This window comes from Heterocephalus glaber, unplaced genomic scaffold (genome assembly GCF_053883595.1).
Source record: "Heterocephalus glaber isolate CG9 unplaced genomic scaffold, H.glaber_assembly_v1.0 deba00001546, whole genome shotgun sequence".
Taxonomy (NCBI): Eukaryota; Metazoa; Chordata; class Mammalia; order Rodentia; family Bathyergidae; genus Heterocephalus; species Heterocephalus glaber.
The window spans coordinates 1464611-1480465 of NW_028258339.1; the positions used below are offsets into that span (position 1 = coordinate 1464611).

At 38.4% G+C, this 15855-nt stretch overlaps 1 protein-coding gene across 2 annotated transcripts in view; it reads right to left on the minus strand.

The window, feature by feature from the left end:
• The window catches only part of LOC106008440 (uncharacterized), a 95508-nt gene that overhangs the window by 26970 nt on the left and 52683 nt on the right, over positions 1-15855 (minus strand). Inside the window, exon 3 of one of the 2 annotated variants that reach the window (XR_015442393.1) lies at positions 1983-10149. The exons of the other annotated variant lie outside the window; for it this stretch is intronic. The gene's annotated coding sequence lies outside the window, so the exon portion shown is untranslated. Of the gene's footprint in view, positions 1-1982; positions 10150-15855 lie in introns of those variants that run through there. 2 annotated transcript variants of the gene reach the window in all.

Consider the following 15855-nt stretch of genomic DNA (forward strand, 5'->3'; position numbering starts at 1 on the left):
GAGGAAAGCCTATTATAATAGCATCTAATACTTATGACCAGCTAAGCACCCTTCTAAACTCATGGCATATATTAATTCATTCAGTCCTCATTTCCATTTTATGAATGAGAATATCAAGGTCTGAGGGCCTACAATCACTATGTAGTGGTGTTGTGATGTGAACCTAGACACACTGAGCATGAAAGCCATAATCTTAATCATCATTTTACCCATTATTTTGTTCCTTTATTTTTCTCTCCCTCTAGACTTCAACCCCTTTATGAACAACAATTTTATGCACAATGTTTGCATACTATAGTATGGTTGGCACATAGTGGTGCTTAATAAGTGTTGATTGGATGAGTGAATAAAGGAATATGTAATGAAAAGATCCCAGAACTTGGGTCAAAAAGCATAGCATCCAGACTAATATCTATCATGTAACAATTTTTGTGACTGAGTGAGTGAGATAAACCTTCAACCTTTTATATCAAACTAAAATAGTAGTTACATATATAGGCTCTGAAGCCAGTTTGCCTATGTTCAAAATAAGGCACTACCACCTACTGGTTGTGTGACCTTGAATTGGTCTCTTATCTTACTGGGGCCTTGGCTTCCTAAGTTTTAATTAAGATAATTGAATCCCAGCCATTTGGGAGGAGGAGGCAGGAGGACCACAAAACTGGGTGACTTAGCAGGACTTTCTTAAAACAAAATTTTAAATGGCTTGGAATGTAACTCATTGGTAGCCTGCTTGCCTAACATGTGTGAACATCTTGGTTCAATCCTCAATACTGCAAAACATTTAGAATAATTGTTAAGAATTAGGTCAGAGGCTTTGTATTATTCATTTTGCTATCGCTGTGACAAAATATCCAATACACCTAACACAGAGGAGAAAAGGTTTATTTTGGCTCATGATTTCAGTGGATTTTGTTCATGGATGTCTGACTCCAAGGAAGAAATAGCATGGGGTAAAGGCATAGAGGGAAAGAGCTGCTCACTGCATGGCAGCCAGCATGCAGATAGAGACAAAGGACGAAGTGAGGACAAGAACATTCCATTCTGGGTCACATCGCAGTGTTCCAGCCCTTCTCACTAGGCACCACCTCCTAACAGCATATTCAGCTATGAACACATCAGTGGATGAATCCACTGATTCATCACTTACTCATTCATGATCCAATCACTTTCCCAAAGCCTGTCCCCTGAATATGTGAGACTTTGGGAGAACATTTTAGATCTAAACAATAATATTCTGCCCCTGGCCTCCAAAATAATAATGTCTATATCATTTTGCAAAATGCATTCAGTCAGTCTCTAAGTCCTCAAAATCTTAACATTTCAAAGGATTGCTGAAAAGTCCAAGACTAAAGTTTCCTCTGAGACATAAGACAAACTCTTAGCTATAAACCCCTGTAAAAATAAAAAAGGAAGTTAAATACTTCCAAAATACAATTGCACAGGGTAAACATTTCCATTCTAAAAGGAATGAATTGGAAAATAGAAAGAAACTGGACCAAACCAAGACCAAAGATCAGCAGGGCAAACATTAAATCTTCTAAATCCATGTCCATCACGCAAGACATGTTGTAGTGAGATGTGTGCTCCAAAGGGCTTCGACAGCACCACCCCTGTGGCCTTGCTGGTTGCAGCTCACAGAACCTCTCTCTTGGGCTGACTCTGTGCAATTCCTGTGGTTTTCTTTGATAGATGCTTCACATTTCTGGCATCTCCAACTTCCTGGGGTCTTCACTGCATCTCTAGCTTCACTGTCATGCATTACTTTATCAGGAGCTCTTGGCAGCAGCTGTGACCCTCTCACACATTTTTTTCTGGCCTCCCAAGCCTTTTTCTGAAATCTGGGTGGAAGCCTCCATGCCTGTATAATTCTTGTTTTCTACATGACTGAAAAGCCTGCAACCCAATAAATGAGGCCAAGGACTACTGCCAGCTAGGGGAGTAACGAGGTCCCCATGGAGCATGGCTGTACAGGCCTCTAAATGTCTGCATTGCTGAACTTGGGGAAACACTTCCCTAGGTGGCCCTGAATGAGCTTGCTTCTGAAAGTCAAATCCTTTAAAAGAGTTTACCTTTTTACACTCTTGGACCTATGATGGGTCAGATCTGGCCATTTACTGAGATGTCTTCAGGGCATCTTTCCTATTGTCGTAATGTAATGCAGTTGACTTCTTTTTAATAGCATTGTTCTTTTCAGTAACTGCACTTCTCTTGGCTCCATCTTTGTAGGCCCTTCCTTTCTGGAGAAGATGCAAAATTTTTACATTATTTTGCTCTGCTTTTTGCTTCAAATTTTTATTGTAAATCTGGCTGAAAGAAGCAAGCAGTACTTATGCCATAGCCTGAACATTTTCTCCACCACATTAATTAGACACATTTAAATTCAGCCTTACACAAAGTTTTAGAACATGGGCAAATGTAAACAAGTTATTAGCAAGAATGTAACATTCATGACCTCCAGTTCAATTTCACATAGAGCCACTGTTCCCATCTAAAATTCCAGGACCCTAGTCTTTACTGTCTGCATTCCTATCAGCATTCTGATCTTCTGAGCTAACACTATAACTGTCCATTAAGCTCTGCTTGCAGCCTTATAGGCTTTCTCCAGTCCAATTTTCCAAATGCTTCCAAACTGTGCCCATAAACCAGTTCCAAAGTCTTCTGAACTACCTGGTCAGGTAGTTATAGCAACAATCCCACTTCTGATACCAATTTTTTGTATTAGTCACTTTCTTATCACTGGGACAAAATACTCAACACCAACAACTTAAAGGATGAGAGGACTGGCTCATGGTTTCAGAGGGTTTAGTCCATGATGGCTGGCTCTAAGGCAGAAATAGCACAGTGGAAGGTTGTGCTGAAGGGAAGTTCCTCAATCTTGTTCTGTAATGCCCTCAGTAATTATTATAGGGACACAGATCCCCGTGGATGATCCAGTGGGTTTTCTGGGTGAGACCTCAGTGCAGTTTGGAAAGTCTAGTATACCTCAGACTGAATGTGAATACAGTGCTATATATCATATTTAATTTTAATGTGATTACTACAAAAAATATACTACTAGAGCCTGTAGAACCTAGCCCAGCTCTGAGTTACTTCATGTTGTATAAGACAGTAATTTTTAGTCTGGCATTATAAAGAGGTTGAGAATGTAGTTCATTTGGAAGGCTCTGGGTTCAACTTCCAGTACCATAAAAAAACAATAATTTTCAGGCTGTCCCTTGCCCTAAGTAACTCCTTTTTATCTTTTTGTGGGGGACATTTGTGTATTTTAATTTTGTGGGGTTTTTTTTTTTTATTTCTTCTTGTTTTGCGACTTTTTGGTTTTGTTATATTTTGAGAGGTTTTGCCTTTTTGATTTTTTTTGGGGGGGGAGTGGTTTGTTTTTGATGTTTTATTTTGGTTTTTTGTGTGGTACTGGGGAACAAGCTCAGGCACACTCTACCTCTAAGCTACACATCCAAGCCTTTTTTGAGACAGGTTCTTACTAAGATATCCAGGCTGGCCTCACATTTGTGATCCTACTGCCTCGGCCTCCTGAGTACCTGGGATTATAGGTATGAGCCACCATGCTTGGCTGAGTGACTAAATTTTACAAAGCAGTACCTATCATGGTCCATTTTATTTTTTTAATTAATTAATTAATTAATTAACTTTTTTTTGGTACCAGGGATTGAACTTTGGACCTTGCCCTTGCTTTCAAAGCAGGTGGTGGAACCACTGAGCTAAATCCCCGACCCTCAGGGTCCATTTTAAGTGCAACTGCTAAGGCAGAATGACTTGGTAACTTGTCTATGCAAATAGATAACCACAAGATGTTGGACACACTAAAGAGTGAAAACAACAACACCTAGCTGCACAGCAAAATCATAAGGCACAATCTGATAAATAAATTAATCATGGTACTAAATATTGCTACCTTTAAACATATCAAATCAAATTAAGGGAATATAAGTTATCAAACCCACATCAGAGAAAACCAGGCCCATGAGTTTATCAGACACACCAGGCCGACAAATGATGTAACCTCCTCACCTAGATCATACAAAAAAATTAAGCACCTAACACTGTGGTGCAGAGGCACATACATTGCCATGTCATCTCATAAGAACACCTTATGAATGTATCATGCAGTCATCAATGAATTCCAGCATTCTAGTCTATGTGATTCAACTCAGATCCATCTCCCTGTTTCACATGGCCTGCTACAGCTGCTTGCCCCCCAGACTTGGACTTTGAAAAGTTCTGCACTTACATCCAACAAGTTCTGCCTCATGTAATACCAAGGCCATTGTTAACCTTTTCTCAGCCCTCCTGGAAACTTCATATCATTTTGTGAGATGTGAGGTATGACTTGAATGTTACAACTATTCGATATTGAGATAAAAGTAATGGATTGCCCAGTTCATGGATATCAAGTGAAATCTAGAATACTCAGTGACCCAAGAATGACAAAATGGGCCTATCTTGTGAATTATTGTTATTCAATGAATTCTAACGCTGTGGGAAGACAAAAGTATCTGTTCTTTGTGAATGGAATAGCTCACTCACAACACAGAGCTATGCGGCTAAGTTCATCAACTGCATTATTTTCCTAGATTTCCTGAGAATCTAGTTGGGGGCTAGCCTCAGAAAAAGAGGATATAATACATACAAAGAGGATGACACTTAGTTTTTTCTATCTAGCTGGGAACATGAGCTAAACTCTTGGGCTCCAATGCAAAGTATACTAAAAGGCATATGAGTAGGCTCTCAGACCCCTTGAAGGTGAACACGGACTGAATTGCTGGACCTTGAAGGATAGTAAGATTTGTGAAGATGGATAGGGGAAAAGGAAGGTATGAAAGGGTAGAGGATAGTCTAGGCAAGAGAATAGAAAACATAAAAGCTTAGAGGCTACAATATGTACACTCTATTGCAGATAGATGACCTTCATGCAATATAACACATGACCCATATTCAAGAAATACTTGCTCTTTGATCAAAAAAGATTTGTCTAGATATACAAATACTCTCTATTGATAAGAGAGTATTCTTGACCAGGAAACAGAGACATAATTCATTCATCTGGGTGTACCACAAATTGACTATATGACTCCGGACAAATCATTACTCCCTGTGGTTTTTGCTTTCTTATCTGCTGTAAAGGGAGATACAGAGTAGATGTGAAACAGTTCTTTCATTTTCAAAAGCCCATTTCATCTTTAACTATCTATAGAAGTACTTCTCATACCCTAGCATTTCAGAAATATGTGGAGAAGATTGTCAAAATGCAGAGCCCCACATATTTGACTCTAGGATCTAGGATGGAGCTTAGGGAAGTAGCAAGAAATACAAATGGATCCTGCTTCATGTGACTCACATATAAGGCTGTGAGACACAATGTCCTATAGGTTTTATTCAAGCAGATATCACAGTACCTTCCTAGGGATGTGGGGTGCTATTAAAAGAATTTTAAACATCTCCTTGTACATCATTAAGCCAATTCTGAATCAGCTGTGTGATGATTCAACTTAAAGCACACTTCTGGGTGTGTCAGAGCGGGTTCATGGAGGTGTGACTTGGGGGTCTATATCTGGTCTCTTGCCCCTTCCACTCTTGAACTCTTCCCCTGCTCTGTTTCCTGGTCACAATGACCATCTTTGCTTCACTGTGCCCTTCCACAGTGATGTTTCTGCCTTGGATCCAGCCAACTGTGTACTGAATTCCATGAAAACATGAGTCAAATTAAACCCTTCTCTTTTAAATTGTTGATGTCAAGTATTGTGTTCCAGTGATGTCAAAGCTTACTAATACACAAAGTTGTACCATAATTAGGGTTGTTGCTATAATGCTACATAACCATGTGGTTGAGAAGTCTTTGGAACTGATTTGTGGTGGAAAACATTTTTAAAGTTTTGGAGATATAGGCTAGAGAAAACCTAGAATGGTATAAGCAGAGCTTGGTGGGAGATTCTGGTTAGAGCTCAGAAGACTAGAAGGATAATGGGAATGTAGACAGTAAAAGCCAGGCTTATGAGGTATCAGATGATGACTCTATTGGGAAATAGACTACAGAACCACTGCTCACATCATCTGCTCCCCTTCTGTTATCAGACTTTTCCCAACAAGAGGCTTTTCTTGCTATGTTCCTTTTCTTCATCTCTGTCTTTTTCTCTCTCTACTTGCACTGGCTCCCCATGCTTTCAGACATACAAGTCAGGTACCTAAATGTCATTATTCTAGATCAAGGCTGAGCAAACCATTTTTCCATAAAGAGTCAGACAGTAAATATTCTAGGCTTTGAGAACCACATACAGTCTCCATTAACTACACACAAAATAGACATAAGCAACACATAAATGAACCAGTGAGACTGTGTGTCAGGAAATTTTTTTTTTAACAAACATGAGCAATAGGTAAGTTTGGCCTGAACAATTTAGTTTGAAAAGGATTATTGAAAATAGTAAGTTTTTCTCAAAACTTATCTTCTTAGGGGATGGGGGGGATTCATTCTCTTATCCAGTTCATAAAAAAAATCTCATATCTCTTCAATTCATGATACCTGCATTACCTTCTCCCTGGGCCAAGCCACTGTCATCTCTTGCCTGAAACATTCATTGTAGGAGCCTGCCAATTGTTTTCTTTGATTCTACTCTTGTACTACTACAGTCCATTCATCGCAGAGAATCCAGAGTGTTCCTTTCATTTGATCTTAGCCAAAAGGCCAAGAAGCGATCAGGATGTTCCTTTCAAAGTTCACATCTGATTTTACTAGCCTCTTGCTTATATTTCTTTGGTTTAGCTTTTGATTATTATTGTTGCAGGGGGAGAGTATTGCTATGTTGCATAGGCTATTCTTGAATTCATGAGCTCAAGCAGTCTTCCTGCTTCAGCTCCTAGGATCTGGGAATACAAACACATGACACTGCACCCAACTATTACCTTTTTGTTTAAAATCATTGAATGGTTTCTCAACCAAATCTTTAATATGCTTTATAAAATGCTATGTAGTATGAGATCCTGGCTATATTTTCAGACTTTTTTCTTGCCATTCTCTGTCAATGACTATGGATTCACCACAATGGCTTTCCTTTAGTTCTACACTCATGTCAATTTATTTTTTTTCATGGTGCCTTTGCATAAACTGTCTCCTGTACTCAAAATCTTCCCCTTTCCTGTCCTTCCTTTTCATTAATCTATCCTAAACATGTATTCATAAAAATTTTTTAAGAATACTAAGAATTTCAAAAAAAGATATGGCTCATGCATGGTGATATTGTTGGAACCTTTGTGGCATCATTGTCATCTGTGTGGTCTGTCTCCCTTGCCTACTGCTCCCAACAAAGCTATTATGTCACTCACCACTGGATCCACAGCTCTTACACTAGTGAACTTTAACTGAGGAGAATCAAAGTCTGAGTGAACCTAGACCACTTATGGCTGGACATAGCTCTTATTTTCATGCCAACCTACAGAGTCAGGATTAATGGTCTTAAAAGCCATATAAAATGCCATAGATCTAAATTCAAAGACTAAAGGAAATCCATGTGGATCTCAAAGACATTTTTTTTCCTCAGGCAGTCACTGCTCCTGAAGACACATGGATAATTTTTCTTTGTAAATGTGTAGGGTGATGATAAGCAAGGTGATTTATTGAGAGACTCCATTTGCCTGGCAGGCACACTATTTTGAATCAGATTATATATTTTTATGGGAACTTTGGTAGTAACTAGTAGTGGAGGTTATGAGGAGTTAAAATCTCCACCTCTCCCCTAATACCAACCTAGGTGTCACTCTCCTATCCATTCCTAAACTTTCTTGAGCAACAATAACTAGTCATCTATAAAAATGAACTTGAAGGAGTAAAGAACAAGCTCTATGAGTCAGCAAAATTCTCAAGCCTCACTGTCCAGGAACAGTTTTCTCCTCTATAAGAGTTAGAGACAAAAAGTCTAAACAAGAGTCACCAGACTTGAAAACATGCACACCCACCCCCTGCACTCACGTGGTCCCCTAAAAGTCCACACACCACATCCCCCATGTACATGCTGTGAACCAAGACATAGCATGATTCTATTATAAAACAACAACAGCAAAACATTTATTTCCAAAAAAGGGAGAAAGTCACAAGACAAGTCTTATAATAATTAACCAAGTCCATGGAAAACTCATTAAAAATACCCCCCATGGAGTTTAGAATAAAACATCAACTTGGTGAGCATTTAGTTACAGTTTATAGCTACTTCTTTTGCCCTTGACACACTGCTATGATATTTTAGCCTTCTCTGCCAATCTTGCTCAGCACGAGTGGTTCAAAGATAAAAGTCCAAGTATGTAAATGGAATTTCCCTATTTGCAAACTTGATGAGTGGGCTCTTCTGAGCCCATTGGACAAGTGTGTTGGTTTTTATTAGTTGTTACCCTGGCAAAGGGAGTAGGAACTACACAAGTTAGGAAAACAGACCCTATATCAAGTGTCCAGTTAGGAGAGCAAAAAACCAAATAAGACAAAGCTAGATAACCCAGAGTTTAGCAAGTGTAGAAACCTGCCTACTACCCCTAAGGCTGCAAGGAAACAGGGAGGATGTACTGTTACTATGCCTCAAGTGACAAGTTCATTGTAGAGGTTGCCAGGTAGAAGCAGGAGCAATGGAGGGAAGGCTTATTAGGAGAAGCAGAAATGGAGGAGGAAATCCAGCCACAGTCAGGGGTGTCACTTGAATTAGAGGACACTCTGCCAGATATCTTTTTTCTTGCTCAACCAAAGTCCATTCCTACTTCCGATTCCTACACCATGATCCTCCTCTCTAGGGAATTGTCCTTCTTCCACCAGGTACAGTCTTGATGGGACTGTCATACTGTCAATTACATTGTTTTGGCCAACCCTAGCTAGGGTATGGTGGGCATGTAATGCAAGGTATGCCAAACACGGCCTCTCTCAGGAATTTGAATCTTCAGCACAAGAACAAAAAATATTTGGAACTGTTTCAAGCATATGGTGAAACCCTGAAAATACTATTCATTCATTGCTACCTACCTAGTTCTTCACATGTACTGTATTCATATTTTATTCCCCCCAAATACTCTATTAATACTTCCATTAAATTTTTAAGTTTGCTCATGTTTTTTTAAGTCTAACAATTTTTATCTTCAGCGCTTTCCATCAGCCCACATACCAAATCTTGTTTCTAATCCCCAGAACCCCTTTCCATGCCTCCTTGGCCTTAAGAATGTCCACTCATTCTTTTTTTTTTTTTTGGTGCCAGGGATTGAACTCGGAACCTTGTGCTTTCGAGGCAGGGGGTGGAATCACTGAGCTAAATCCCTAGCCCCTACTCATTCTTAAGTAACCAGACTAAATGTTACTTCTTCTATGATATCTTTCTCAAGACTAACCCCCTCCAAGAAAGTTTAGTAGTTTCTCTCCTCTGGCTTCCCCTGACACTGTACATATATTTATTTCAGCACTTATCATAATATTTTATTACTGTATGTTTACTTGTCTGCCTCCCTTCTAAACTGTGAGGTTGCTGAGGGCAAATCCATGTCTCCTTTCCTCTCAACAACATCAGTACCTAGCTGCTTGATATGTGATAAATGCCTGATGAAAAATATTTATATAAATTCATGAATGGATAATGTTGCCAGTATATCTACATTTGATTTATAGGAGAAACCAGAGTTATTTCCTTCTTTGCATTTAAAAGCATTTTGGAATTCAAGGCCTTAAGGGCTTAAGCAGAAATGAATTCAATATATGCCCTCAATAAGCAGAGATATAAAGAGATGATTGTATACAGAGAGAAGAAAGAAACTAGAGAGAAGTAAGGAAGGGAGGACACAGAATTTGAAGAGAGAAGTGAGGGATAACAGGAGTAATAGTACAAAGCTCTTCAAGGAAATGCCATATGGGACACAGAGCTATGGAGACAGTCTTAGTGTTCCACTTGAAATAGATTCTGTAGAGAGTCCCTGGGACCAGTACCACCAAGACTGTACCCAGTGAGAGAAAGGTGATTCCCTAGAAAGGAGGTGATTCCACAGATACACTGGTAAACATTTAACAACCAGCTCTCTAAATGCAAGGGAAATACCTGAATTTATAGTTTGTCACTTTCCTTGTTATAAAGAGCTCCACCATGGCCAATTTCAAGCTCCAATGTGAGATCCCTGAAAGCACAGTTGAGAAATGTTCTGTAGTACAGTATATTATTACATAGGATTTCCACTACATAGAGAAAACAGATATAAATAATTTCAAAATCATAGGTAATAGTCAATATAGTTAAATAGCAAATGATGAGCATTTGTTACCTTTATTTAATTATGTTTATGTGTTTTAATTTTGAATGACGGACATGTTTAACAGCTTCCTTGCAAACTTCTTGAATATTTAACTACCATCTCTCAAAAGCAGGCATTAATGAATAGAATACCTCTGTAGGCTTCCCAGGGACTCTGTGTCAGCCCAAATAGGCAGAGGTATACCAAAGTGAGATAAGGATTGCTGGTCAATTGTAGTGTAATATGATCCACAGAGGATCAAGGCCTGCTAGGTGATTTCCAGTTTCCCAGGGAGAAACTAAGATTGGTAGCTTTAAATGCTAGATAGCACTAAAAAAGAATGCCTTTTATTCATTGTATAATCTTCCTTATTGATGAAAATTAGATTTATAATTGAGATTGATCTGGTGAGCAAAATAACTTACTGTTGAAAGTATTCATTGAATATTTATATAGCAATGGTTTTTTGTATTAAATTCTTTTATTGGTACATTGTAGGTATACAACACAATTACATTTCTCTTTGGGAATTATACCTTTATATAATGCATCTTGGTTCTTATTTTTTCCCCATTCCTAGCCCTCCCTTCACACTCTCCACCCTTCCCTATTTACAAAGACTTTATTTCCATTTTTTCCATTTCTCATCATTTTTTCCTTTCCCTTCTTTCCTTTCCCCTGCCCCTCCCACTACCCCTACCCCTTTGGACCTTTTCTCCCTATTTTACATTATTGATTATTCATTCTAATAATTGGTACATTTTAGGTATACAATATAATGACATTCATCATTGGAAATTTGCACCTTTACATAGTCTCTCTTGGTTCTTATTTTTCACCCTTGTCCAGCCCTCCCTTCAACCCCTCCAGTCCTTCCTATTTACAAAGATTTTGTTCCTATTTTTCCATTTCCTCATATTAATCCCATTCCCTTCTATCCTTTCCCCTAGCCCTCCCACTTCCTTCCCCTTTGCCCCTTTTCTTCCTATTTCACATTACCTATTATACATTTAGTCCTTATTTACACTTTCAGTTTCTCACACCAGAGAAACTATTCGGTATTTATACATGTGTATCCTATTTATTTCACTTAAGAGTATCGCCTCAATGTGCATCCACTTAGCTATAAATGTCTCTAATTTCTCATTTTTTATGGCTGAGTAGTACTCCATTTTATTTTAAAAACCACATTTTCTTTATCCAGTCTCCAGTTGATGGGCATTTAGTAGCTATCCTCTTGGCAGATCAAGTAGATTTCAAACCAACACTGATTAAGAGAGACAAGGAAGGACACTACATCCTTGTAAAGGGAAGAATCCAAGAGGAAGACATGACAATCATAAATATCTATGCACCAAACACTAGTGCACCCAACTATATAAAACAAACACTAACGGACATGAAAAGTCATATATGCACTAATACAATTGTAGTGGGGGACCTCAACACCCCACTGTCACAAATAGATAGATCAACTAGACTAAAAATAAGCAATGAAATACTAGAACTCAATCGAACTCTTGAACAAATGAACTTAACAGATGTTTACAGAGTCTTCCACCCCACAAAATCAGAATACACATTCTTCTCAGCTGCACATGGGGCATTCTCAAAAATAGATCACATACTCACACATAGAACATGTTTAAGTAAGTGTAAAGGAATTGAAGTTATCCCCTGTATATTATCAGACCATAGTGTGATGAAATTGGAGATCCATAGCAAAAGAAACTCAAAAAATTTCACAAACAAATGGAAATTGAACAACACACTTCTGAATAACCAATGGGTCACAGAGGAAATTAAAGAAGAAATCAGACAGTTCCTTCAATTCAATGACAATGACAATACAATATATCACAATCTATGGGACACAATGAAAGCAGTCTTATGAGGGAAATTCATAGCAGTGAATACACATATTAGGAAAACAGAATGAGCCCAATTAAACAACCTGATGCTGCACCTCAAGCTTCTAAAAAAAGAAGAGCAGGACAACCCCAAAGCTCATACAAGGGAGGAAATTATAAAGATCAGAGGAGAAATCAATGCAATGGAGAGTAAGAGAATGATACAAAAAATCAATGAAGCCAAGAGTTGGTTCTTTGAAAGAATCGACAAAATTGACAAACCTTTAGCCAACCTTATCAGAAAAAGGAAAGAAAAGGCCCAAATCCATGCAATTAGGAATGAAAAGGGTGAAATTACAACAGACCCAGCAGAAATCCAGATGATCATCAATACCTACTTCCACAACCTATACGCCAATAAGATGTACAACACAGAAGAAATGGACAGATTCCTAGATACATATGAATTACCAAAGTTGAACGAAGAAGACCTAAAAATTCTGAACAACCCAATATCAACCAATGAAATTGAAAATGTAATTAAAAACTTATCACCTAAGAAAAGCCCGGTCCCTGATGGCTTCACTGCTGAATTCTATAAGACATTTAGAGAGGAACTGCTGCCACTACTGTTTAAACTCTTCAATGAAATTGAAAGGGAAGCCATACTCCCAAATTCATTTCTGGAAGCAAGCATCACCTTGATCCCCAAAGCAGAGAAAGACCCAACTGAAAAAGAGAACTATAGGCCAATCTCACTAATGAACATAGATGCAAAAATCCTTAATAAGATACTGGCAAACAGAATGCAGAAGATCATCAAGAAGATCATACACCCTGATCAAGTGGGATTCATCCCAGGGATGCAGGGATGGTTCAATATATGAAAATCAATTATATAGCAATGTTGAGAGCTACATTCCATGAAATTCGTGCAATTAATAGTTTGGCCTTCTATCTACAGTGTTCAGTTAATAAATGCTCCTCTTTTACTCAAGTAAGGAAAATTGACACTGATTCAGATTTTACAAGTGCAAGATAGAGTTGGTACCAACTATAGTGTGCTAGGAAAATCCCACATTTGCAAACTAAAATTGTCAGTGAATTGTGTATATTAGAGGTTTCTCACATCAACACTATATTTTAGGTCTTCCTTATCTTGAGTTCCATCTTCCCCAGAACATTTTCAGTATGGAATAGAACAAGGAGGAAATACAACTCTCAAACCCTGGTATTATAATAGTCCCTTGTATATGGTTATCACATGATATATATCATATTAGCTAATCTTCAAAAAATCCAACAAGTAGGTATAATTATTTTCCCAGTTTGCAAACAATGAAATTGCAAATCAGGAAGACAATGAACCTTGCCCAAGGTCAGACAACTTATGAGAGCAGAGTCAGGATTTGAGGCCAGATGTATTTGAATCTTAAGTCACAGGCTCTTCCACTACTCCATGAGGCCTTAGTAGTTATCTCTTCATTTGGGGAGGCTAGGTTAGGAGAGACAGTGCTCTGTGTGCGGCGCAAAGGAGGATTAGTAAGGGATGTGCTTTTTGGAAAGTCACTTGCAAATTCTAAACTCAGGCTCCTAAGATTGAAAAGCACAATTCATGGCCCCACCTTCTTATATCAAATATATGACATCTTAAGAGAACTTTGAACAAATATTTTCTTTTAAAAGCTGACACTTTAGGGAGACTTTGGGAGTTTTTTGTTTTGTTACAGTTTTTTGTTTGCTTTTTGAGAAAGGTCTTACTATGTTGCCCAAGCTGGCCTCAAATTCCTGGGCTCAAGTGATCCTTCTGTCTCTGCTGGGACTACAGGCACACATTACTTCACCTGGCTGGGGCAACTTGTAAAGCAATTCATTGGATAAAATTAGACAACTTTGTTTCCTTTTTCTTATTCTTAAAATTCCTTTTCCTACCTGGGCATGGTGGCTCAAGCCTGTAATCCCAGCCCTTGGGAAGCTGAGGCAGGAGGATTGCCATGAGTTTGAGGCCAGCCTGGGCAACATAGTGAGTTCAGGGCCAGACTGGACTGCATGGCAATACCCTGTCTCAAAAAACCACACCAAAAAACAAAAATCCTTTTCCTTTCCATACTGTGCAAAGGAAAGTATTTTGTGGCAGGTTAGCCCACATTCCTTTTTCAACATCAAAATCTCTTCATCCTTTATCTCAGGAATCTATAACTCACCTTTCTATTTGGTCCTTCCCTCTCTTAGCCTGAATGAGCACCATTAGGCAGAGGTAGGAGGGAGGGGAAAGACTAGTTGTGAGTCTCTCTCCTGTAACACTTCTCCCTTCTTCTTCTGGATGAGCAAAAGACAAAATAACCCAGTACTAGATTTACTTTAGTCATGAAAACTTTTATGACTGTTTTGCCTGAACAGTTTTTCTTGTGTGTGCTTTTCCTGTCCTTCCCTATTGGAGTTCACTCTGCATTCCATCCTTCCACAAGAGTCTCTCAAGCAGGGAGTTGCTTATATACATTGCTGAGGTCATTACTGAATTTCTTAGCTAGTTCTCCCTGAAAACCCCTTAACAACTGACATATTTACAAACTGCTCCATATCACTGAAATAAATGTATTCCATATAAACTAAATAATTTGAATAAAATTTCATCTAAAAGTTCAACCAGTTTTATTACACAACCCTCTCCTCTCTTCCTTTTTTATCAGTGTTCCCAGAATCTCTCCTTTACAGTTGCTTGGTGTCCTTTCCTTCTGCATACCTGTCAGGCATCCAGGATCCTCCTACCTGCATCCTACAAGAAATAAAACTAGCTGGAGATGTATAGAACAGTGATCAGTGGTTCTCGATCCTGTTCATTTGATGGAATTATCTCTGGACTATTTTTTCATTCTTTCTTTTTCTTTGATTGGCCCATGGTGTGCTCTGGAGGATCAAACCCAGGGTTTTGTACATGCTAGGTAAATGCTCTACCACTGGGCTACATTCCAGCCTTCATCTGTGGACTTTAATAACTGAAATGTCTAGGGTGGATTTTGGACATTAATATTTTTTCAAACTTTCCCAGATGATGACACCAATCCTACTCTGTAGGCCTTTTCCCCTCATTCCCCTTTATTCTTTATTAAAATTTATTCAAATCTAGCCAGGCACAGAGGCACACACCTATAATCCCTACACTACAGGAGGCTGAGGCAGGAAGATCTCAAGTTTGAATAGCGAATCCCAGTCTCAAAATAAAATATAAAAAGTGATGATGATATATCTCAGTGTGAAGGTCCAGGGTTCAATCACTAGTATAAATAAATAAATAAATAAATAAATAAAATTTTAAACATAAAAAGGCTGGGAATGTAGCTCAGTGCAATGTCTTGGCTTCAATTACAGTACAACAAAAACATGTTTCTCACATGGTGGCGCATGCCTGTAATCAAAGCACTATGGGAGGCTGAGGCAAGTGGATTCCAAGTTTGAGCCCAGCCTGAGTAAGACCCTATCTCAAAATAAAAATAGGGTAGGGATGTAGTTCACCAAAGGTCCTGGATTTAATCCCCAGTATAATAAAAAATAGTCCAAATTATGTATGCCAAATCCATCAGATACTTGCTGGCATTCCCCAAAACTCAAATCTGTGAGTTATATTTTCTCTTTTGATAAAAATAAAGGTAAGAATAGAAATCAAAGAAATATCAAACCTTACTTGTAACATTCATCAGTTCCTTGGATAGACATAGGTATCATGGTGAAATATTGTAAATTA